This window comes from Penaeus monodon, chromosome 13, assembly GCF_015228065.2.
Source record: "Penaeus monodon isolate SGIC_2016 chromosome 13, NSTDA_Pmon_1, whole genome shotgun sequence".
Lineage (NCBI taxonomy): Eukaryota > Metazoa > Arthropoda > Malacostraca > Decapoda > Penaeidae > Penaeus > Penaeus monodon.
Genome location: NC_051398.1, coordinates 23458750 through 23467142, shown reverse-complemented (window position 1 = coordinate 23467142; position 8393 = coordinate 23458750).

Below are 8393 nucleotides of genomic sequence, written 5' to 3'. Positions count from 1 at the left end.
TTATTTATTATTATTTTTTTTAGGATGTTGAGGTTCATAACAAATGTCGGTTTTGAAGGCAGTTTAGTTTAAAGAATCTAAAAGATTTTACTTTGAATTTGAATTTTGTTTTTCTTTTTAATATTGAGAGGTATACCTGCAGTTTGAATATTCCACGACTTATAACAATATATATTGATGAATTTTCACATATATCTTTGACATAAAAATGTCTGAATTTATTTCGTTATCACTTATTATAAATATTAATGGCAACTCAACTCCATCTTTTCTATGGAGTTGATGACGCCATTATGCATCAACACATGACTGGTAGGAAAAACAGCTCGTTCTGCGCATGTGCATGATTAATCTTTGAACTCAAAACAAAAGCCTGGTGTGGAGGTGAATTAAATTTCATCTTGGACACTGCCATTGCGCATGCGCATTAGAGTCCTGGCTTAAACTTTAATACTGAATTAACATTTATAGAGTGTACAGAAGACGCCCTTACGAAACGCGTTTTCATATTTAATGCATTTGTATTGTGCATCAGTCAGGCAAAAAATGATCCCGGATTTAACCACAGAATTGTAGACCGTAATTCTAAGTTAAGTTAAGTAAGTTTATTTACCACCCTGGCTATCTGCTCAGGCATGGGCAACCATGATTACAGTTTTACATATATCTGACATTGTACAGTAGTCTGTAACTACTGTAGTTGTACAAGGTAAAATATAAATATAAATCATACATCATACAAAAATTATTACTTACATATGCTTTTGCCACTGTGTTTGAATAACACTGTTATTTGCATACGGGAGTCATAGTAAATTTAGGGTATTGTACGAGTATATCTTCCAATGTATCAGATGAAATGAAATATTCACATAGTTCTTTATACCTCATGTTAGGTGGTCTGAAAGGCTGTATCACATGACATTCCGAGATATAGTGCTCAAGCGTTCGTTTGTTTTCTTTGTTACACAGTCTACATCTAGATTCATCTGCACTTCTTGCACCGTGCAGTTGCCAGTACATTCTGTAACCTAAACGTATTCTGGCAATAACCACGTCACACTGTCTGGTTTGACTTCGGTGCCACCCATAGGAAGGCTTGCCATCCCTATACTGATCGTAGTGCCTTATGGTACAGCTTTCAGGTTTTTGAGTGTTAATCAGATCTACTAGTTCTTCCTTATGAGAATTTTTCAATATATGTGCAACCCTAGCAAGAGGCATCCCAAGATCTATGTTCACAATATCCTTGCTGCAGGCTTCTTTCGCCAATTTGTCTACGTGGTCGTGCTTGCGTATGCCAACATGAGATGGTATCCATACAAACTGAATGTTGAAATTACGCTCTGTTGCATAGGTTACGTTACGCTTAATGCAACTCACAATTTCTTCATCGACACCTGCTTTGAAAGAATTTAGCGTCCGAAGAGCACTTTGAGAGTCACAGAAAACTACTCCAGAGCCCCTAGACATTAAGAATTCCGTTGCGAGGAGTATACCTGCCAGCTCCGTTTGTGTAGTGCTGGCCTAGTTTTGTATTCTCATATTAACTTGATGTTGTAGTAAGCCATTTTTGTATACAGCGCAAGCACAACCAGCTTTGTATCCAGACTGTACGGATCCGTCGGGGTAACACTCATATGCATCATCACCCATAGATTCTGTGTGTTCCGTTACCGTTGCTAGCGCAATTTGTTTCAACACACAGTTATGCACCCTGTTTTTTTGTGGTAGACATGTAAGGTGCACGATCAATGTTGAATTTTTCCATGGTGGAATGGAGCGACCTTTTGGTATTTTACTAATTGGAACATTGAGTTTTATAATGTTCATGGAGATTTTGTGTATCAGAGGGCGCGCGTGTGTGTGATTTGTCACGTCTACTTGCGTGATTTTATGTTGCAGTTGTTTTTGGAAATCTGAGAGATACGAGGGTTCCCTCAGAGCTTTGACCCCAAATATGGTGGAAATAAATATTATTCTATCAGAAATGGATGGTAAGTTTAATTCTGATCTCATGTTTACTATCCTTGCTGTTCTCGGGGCGCCGAGGATAATCCTCATAGCTTCATTTTGCACTACCTCCAAACTACCTATTTCTGATTCCTTACACTGCAACAAGTGCAGTGCATGGTAGTCTACAACTGACCTTATAAAAGCCAAGTAAAACAGTCTAGCGAGCTTAACATTGATGCCATGTTCTCTTCCGACAAGAACTTTCAAAGGTTTCAATCTCTCCCAGAGTCTCTTCTTTAGAGAGAGGACCAGGTCTGCATCATTTACATTCACCCCGAGATATTTATACTTGTGGCATATGTCAAGCTCCTGGTCACCTATGCGAAAAGTGGGGGGGGGTATGATACATGGGTTTAGAGCCATTGTTTTCTCAGCGGAAATGACTAATCCACACTCATGTGCCTTTGCTGTGATTCTGTCGAGAATTATTTGCATCCTCACTTGTGATGATGCTCTGACGCATATGTCATCAGCATAGCATATAATGGATTCACCATCCCCAAGTGGGATATCTGCCACCAGCTTGTGCATGAGGACATTGAACAGCATAGGGCTGAGAACTCCTCCCTGTGGCGTCCCAAGTTCAAAAGACTGTGAAGTGGAACTTCTCACTCCCCTGAACAGGACACTTGCAGATCTGTTCGAGAGATACATTCTAATCCAGTTCAATATCTTACCCCGGATGCCAAAGCTTACTAATTGTTCTAGGATAACTTCTCTGTTTGCAATGTCAAAAGCTGACTTAAGGTCAAGAAAAACAGTGTGCTTCCCTGGATTAGAGTGTGAAAAGTACTCTGCAAAGCAATGTTGTGTGCTACGTCCCGATAGAAATCCGTACAGTCTGTGAGATAATTTACCTTGTAACCTGTACCTGAGTCTGTTCAAAATTATCCTTTCTAGAACTTTGCATACACATGAGGTTAATGAAATTGGTCGGTATTTATCAGTGTTTGATTTCGGTATAGGGATGATTAGACTGCGTGTCCAGGGGCCAGGCAGAATACCTTGTGACAAACTTAACCTGTATAGGTGCAAAAGGGGATTACCAGGTACCTGAGCTATATGGCGGAGGACACTATAGGTAATTCCATCCTCACCTGGGGCGGACGCTTTTCCTTTGATCAGTGCATTGTTCAGTTCCCACTCAGTGATCTCAGCAAAGTCTGAGGGGTCAGTATGAGAACATCCAATCTCAATGGCAAATTTGCGTGCAATTTTAGATTGACTAAGGTGATCCTGAATATTTGTGGGAAGTGAGCTCAATTTGGACGCTCCAGCCCATTGACTAAGGAGCATATCTGCTTGTGCAAGAGACTATGGAACTGCGGGGTGTTAGTTGGTTTGCCTGAAATTCGATTAATTTTTTTCCAGACCTCCGACATTGAGGTGTTATTGTTAATGCTTTGTAGGAACTGTTCAAAGTGTTCATTTCTGAAATGAGTTTTTAATTCCCGTAGGTTTTTGTTAGCCTTAAGAAATTCAATAAGGTTGTCACGGGTATTATCCTGCTTGTAGATATCATAAAGCTCCTGAACTCGCTTTTGTTCCCTTAATAATGTAGGGTCACCGACCCACTTAGGTTGTTTGCAGCGTTGTGAGTTGCTGTTCTTGAAGGTTTTCTTTGGACAGACCCAAGTGTTGTAGTAATCAGTGACCACTGTTGTCATGTCCATGGAAAATTTATCAACACTTGTTACTGTGTAATCATTGTACCAGTCATAGATACGTGATTTAAAGTGATGCTCAAGGTAAGGGGGGATAGAAATTTTGACCCTATTTGTTTTTGGTGAATGAGTATTATCAACAGCGTATCTCGTTACTATTGCAAAGTGGTCACTGATTAGCTCTGTTGCAAGCATGCTTCTGACGTTTCTATGCACAAGATCCCTTCCTATTACATAATCTAGCCTGCCCCCCGCCACGTGAGTTTGCCTGTCTGTATCATTTACTGTCATAGATCTGTTGTTCACAAAATATCGGAACTCTTCGCCATTTTCATTGCATTGACTATCTCCAAATGTATAATGTCTAGCATTAAAATCTCCCATGCATATTGTGCCGTGATTCTGAAAGTTGGGCAGTGAATCAGTCTGAAACTTTCTACACCTTGCGTATACATTGTACAGAGAGAAAAACCCAGAGGCTGTTCGAATATGTAAATGCTGATACTGCACATTATTGTCATTAGATTTCTGCACCAACTTATGCGGTATGGTGTCACTGACATAAGTCAATAGGCCTGTCATTCCTGTGTTCGTATAGGAGTGGTAGCCTCTAATTCTAGGGGCGGTTTTTATTTTAGTGGCTGATGTGAAGGGCTCTTGTAAACAGATAACGTCAACATTATTGTTATGGATATAGTAAAGCAAGTCATTAATTCTACGGTTGACACCACGTATATTCCATGAAAGAAAAGTAAGTGTTTTCTTGTCCCCCATCACACCCTATGTTTAACTGATTGATCAAATTTCTGTTTGATGAAACTCTTTAGTCTGCATATTTCTTGTACTGCATTACGTATTTGTGTTGTATCTTCTTTATTTATCTGTTTGCGCGCTTTCCGCGTATTGATACTATACGCATAATCCGTACCTGATAGCATTTTCTGAGTGATGTCCCACAGATCGGCCGTTTCCAACGCATCTTCGTCAGCGTCATTTTTACGGTCACTGTCGTCACTGTTTTTAGATGGTCCGCTGTGCGTAATAATAATATCAGAGACCTCATTCGTATTTTCAACATCACTAACATCATCAGAACGCACATTTTCCCTGTCTACACGATCACTTTTGTTCTCCATTATCATTTTTTTCAATTCAGCAATCTCTTGCCTGATGCTTTTTTTCATTTCAGCAATCTCTTGCCTGATGCTTCTTATTTCCTCGGCCGTGTCCATGTCTTTTTCACCAATGGTTTCTCCTGTGGCACTGTTTCCTAGGATGGGGAATCCCCCTGGCAGTTGCGGGAAGTCCTGTGGGTTGGTGACGTCACGCGGCCCTGGGTGGGTGGGTGTGGCTGGGCTGGGCATCGCCACTCCGCGGTCGATGGGTACGGTCGGGGCAGGTGGGGGGGGGGGGTGCTCGTGGCGGTTTGTGGGGGCAGTTACGGTGCCAGGCCGTCACACCTTCCGCTCTGCACCTGACGCACCTCTTCACGATGGTGGCGGCGTCCTCATTGTCGTTGTCCTTTCCGTCGTTTCTTGCAGGGCAGTCCTTTGCCTGGTGAGCTCCTGCACAGACAGCACACGCTGTGTCCTTCCTGCAATATTTAGCTACGTGGCCATAACCTTGACACTTGTAGCAGACTACAACCTCTGAGCACCACGGTCGAATGGAGCTCGGCTCTATGTATCTACCAAAGAATTGGTACTCTGTAGGTGGCGGCTGTTCACCGCTCCATACAATGATGAGCCTGTTCAAGGGCTGTCCGTCCTTATAGATCCTCCGGGCTTTAAAAACACCCGGAAGATGCAGTGCTTCCTCAGCGGCCGCCTCCTTCGGAAACCTGGTAACCAGGTATTCCCCGTATTTTTTCTTTTTAGGCTGAAAGTCGTCTTTGTTCTGCAGAGAGATCCCCGCAAAAGTGCCATTAATCATCAGGGCCACATATTGTTGTTGTTCTCGTCGTACATAGACGTAGCGCGAGGATATCCATCTCCCCTGCACCATGTCTAGCGGGCCTTCCTCTTGGAGGGGCGGCAGCTGGCTGACCTCCCTCATCCACCTTATTTTATCGACGGAAGTCGTGTCCTCAGGAAAGGCCAGTCTAATGTACCTCTCCCGGGGGGCGATGGGTTCGCGCTTTTGGGTCGTTCCGTTTGCTTTCTTGGTCAGGTTGCTGGTGTTATTCGGCATGGTTTTCACTTTTTTCCTTCTGGTCTGAACGAGTTGGAATCCCTCGTTATCAGCATCAGGGTCGGCAGTCGAATCCACATCGTTCACATCCCTATGTTCGGTGGAATCAATCCCTCCCATAGGGTGGAGGGTTGAGGGGGTGGTAGTTGGCACTGGCACTGGGGGGGCATCGAGCGCGTCCCCACCCTCATCCATGGTAGGACAGTGAGGGGGTGGTTGTCCCGTCCGCTTCTTGGGTGATTAATTCCCTGCGGTCGGGCGCGGGGAGGGTGCGAGCGCCAGGTCAAGTGCTGTCACACATACATTCACCAGGTCTCGCCAACGGTCGTTGGTACAGCACCCTGTTACCTTAGCATCACACTCAGTATTCGTAATTTTTACTAAGCACTGTTTTTTCTAGAGTCCCTGACCATAATATCCGACACAATTTGGTGTATGTACACACACACACACACCACGCACACTCTGAGTATAAGGACAACCCAGTTGAGGGGGTTTATCCCCGTAAAATCGTCCAGAACACAGGAGAAATCCTGATGACGTCCTGCTTTGGTGTTACTAGGCTTACAACTGACCGTAATTCTATAGGGGAAACATGGCTCCCATCCACGTAGAGTTTCAGCAAACACGATTTAAAGCTATTTCAGTATATTTGTTCTGTTTTCCTATGTGAAAATCATGCTAATTCTTTCCCAAAATATTGTGCGAAGCTGATGCTTACACATTTTATCAACTTTGCCGTCGGGGAATACAAGTTACATCACTCTTCAACGAGTTAAATGCGACAGAAAACAAGAGCATAACAGCGCTAAACTACGAATGAATATTCCATTCCAAAAATAATTGTTTCAAAAGCCGGATACTGGGTGAAATTGGAAATTTGTCCAACTTTATTGGTAGGAACACTTTTATGACATACCAAAATTTAGAGGTGCCTTTGTTATGTTAAATCATCCTTGAAACTTGACTGTCAGGTGTTAGCATGGGTAGTACTTTCCTGTTGATGGGATCAGATTTCTAATTAACTGAACTATAAGAGTTGAATGTATGGAAGTGCGGTTCATCTGGCTTTCTTTTCTGTGATTTTTTGATCATTGGTATTAAAAAGTTTTGTTGAATCTACAATTTAATTTTTTACGTGGGTTTTTTATAACTTATTCTTTAATTGTCAATTTCTTTTTTTATTTTATTTAGTTGTGAATTTCCCACAAATTTTTAAATTTTCTTAAAAAATGTACTTGTATTTTTTGTTATTGGAAATAATTGTTTTTCCTCTTAAATTCACATTTTTTGTTCCTGTGTAAGTATGACGTCTGTTAAAAACCAGAGGAAAATTTTTTTTCTGAACTACATCTCCCTTAACATACATTAACTTGAATGAAAAAAAGTGCGAATTTTGTTACCCATATTTATTATATATAAAAGCACCATATTTAATATTAATATATATATATATATATATATTAATATATATTATATATTAAAATATATTATATTATTTTATTCCCTATTTGTATGAGTGTATATGAAATACATATGCATGTAGATGGGTATATATATTTTATAAATTTTTATATATATTTTTATATTAATAATATATATTTTTATATAATAATTAATATTATTTATATATGGTGTGTGTGGTGTGTGTGTGTGTGTTGTGTGTTGTGTTGTGTGTTTGTGTGTGGTTTTGGTGTGTAGTATCTATGTGTTGTTGTGTATATATTTATATATATATAATATATATTTATTATATATATATATATATATAAACAAAAACACACCGTGTTAATTATTTTATTATATATATATATATATATAATATATATTTATATATTAAATTATCATCATCAAGGGGCTGCCGCGGGGGCCCATGGCGGACCACCCTCCGCTCCCAGCCACGATGATCCCCCGAGGCAGTCTCCAGGCAGGGACACGGCCCCTCTTAATTCCTCGCGACAGGTCCTCGAGCTGCCCAAGCCATGATCCCTAGGGCTCCCAGGGCTCCTCCCCCCAGGGTTGTCTCGCAGAAGACAACCCGATGGGGGAAAACATCCACGGGAGACAGCTAGGTGGCCCCAAAAAACCTGGTTTGGGGGATCCCGGATTTTGCAAGTAAAGGTACATGCCCCGTCTCACTGGTAACCGCCGGTGGACACTGGGCCTGCCCAACTGTACCCCCTGATCCAAAAAGGGACTTTTTCCAAAAGGCATGAAGGCGGACTCCAAGACACTGGAAATGTCCAGGTTTCGCTTCCATTCGCTTTTATCTATCTATCATCTATCTATCTCTATATATATTTTTATATATATATATATATATATTTCATTTATACATATATATTATTATGTATATTATATATATAATATATATAATATTATATAAAAACACAATATATAATATTTTTTTTTTTGTGTGTGTTGTGTGTGTTGTGTGTGGTGTGGGTGTGTGTGTGTGTGTGTGTGTGTGGTGTGTGTGTTTGTGTGTGTGGGTTTGGTGTGTGTTGTTTTTTTTTTTTTTTT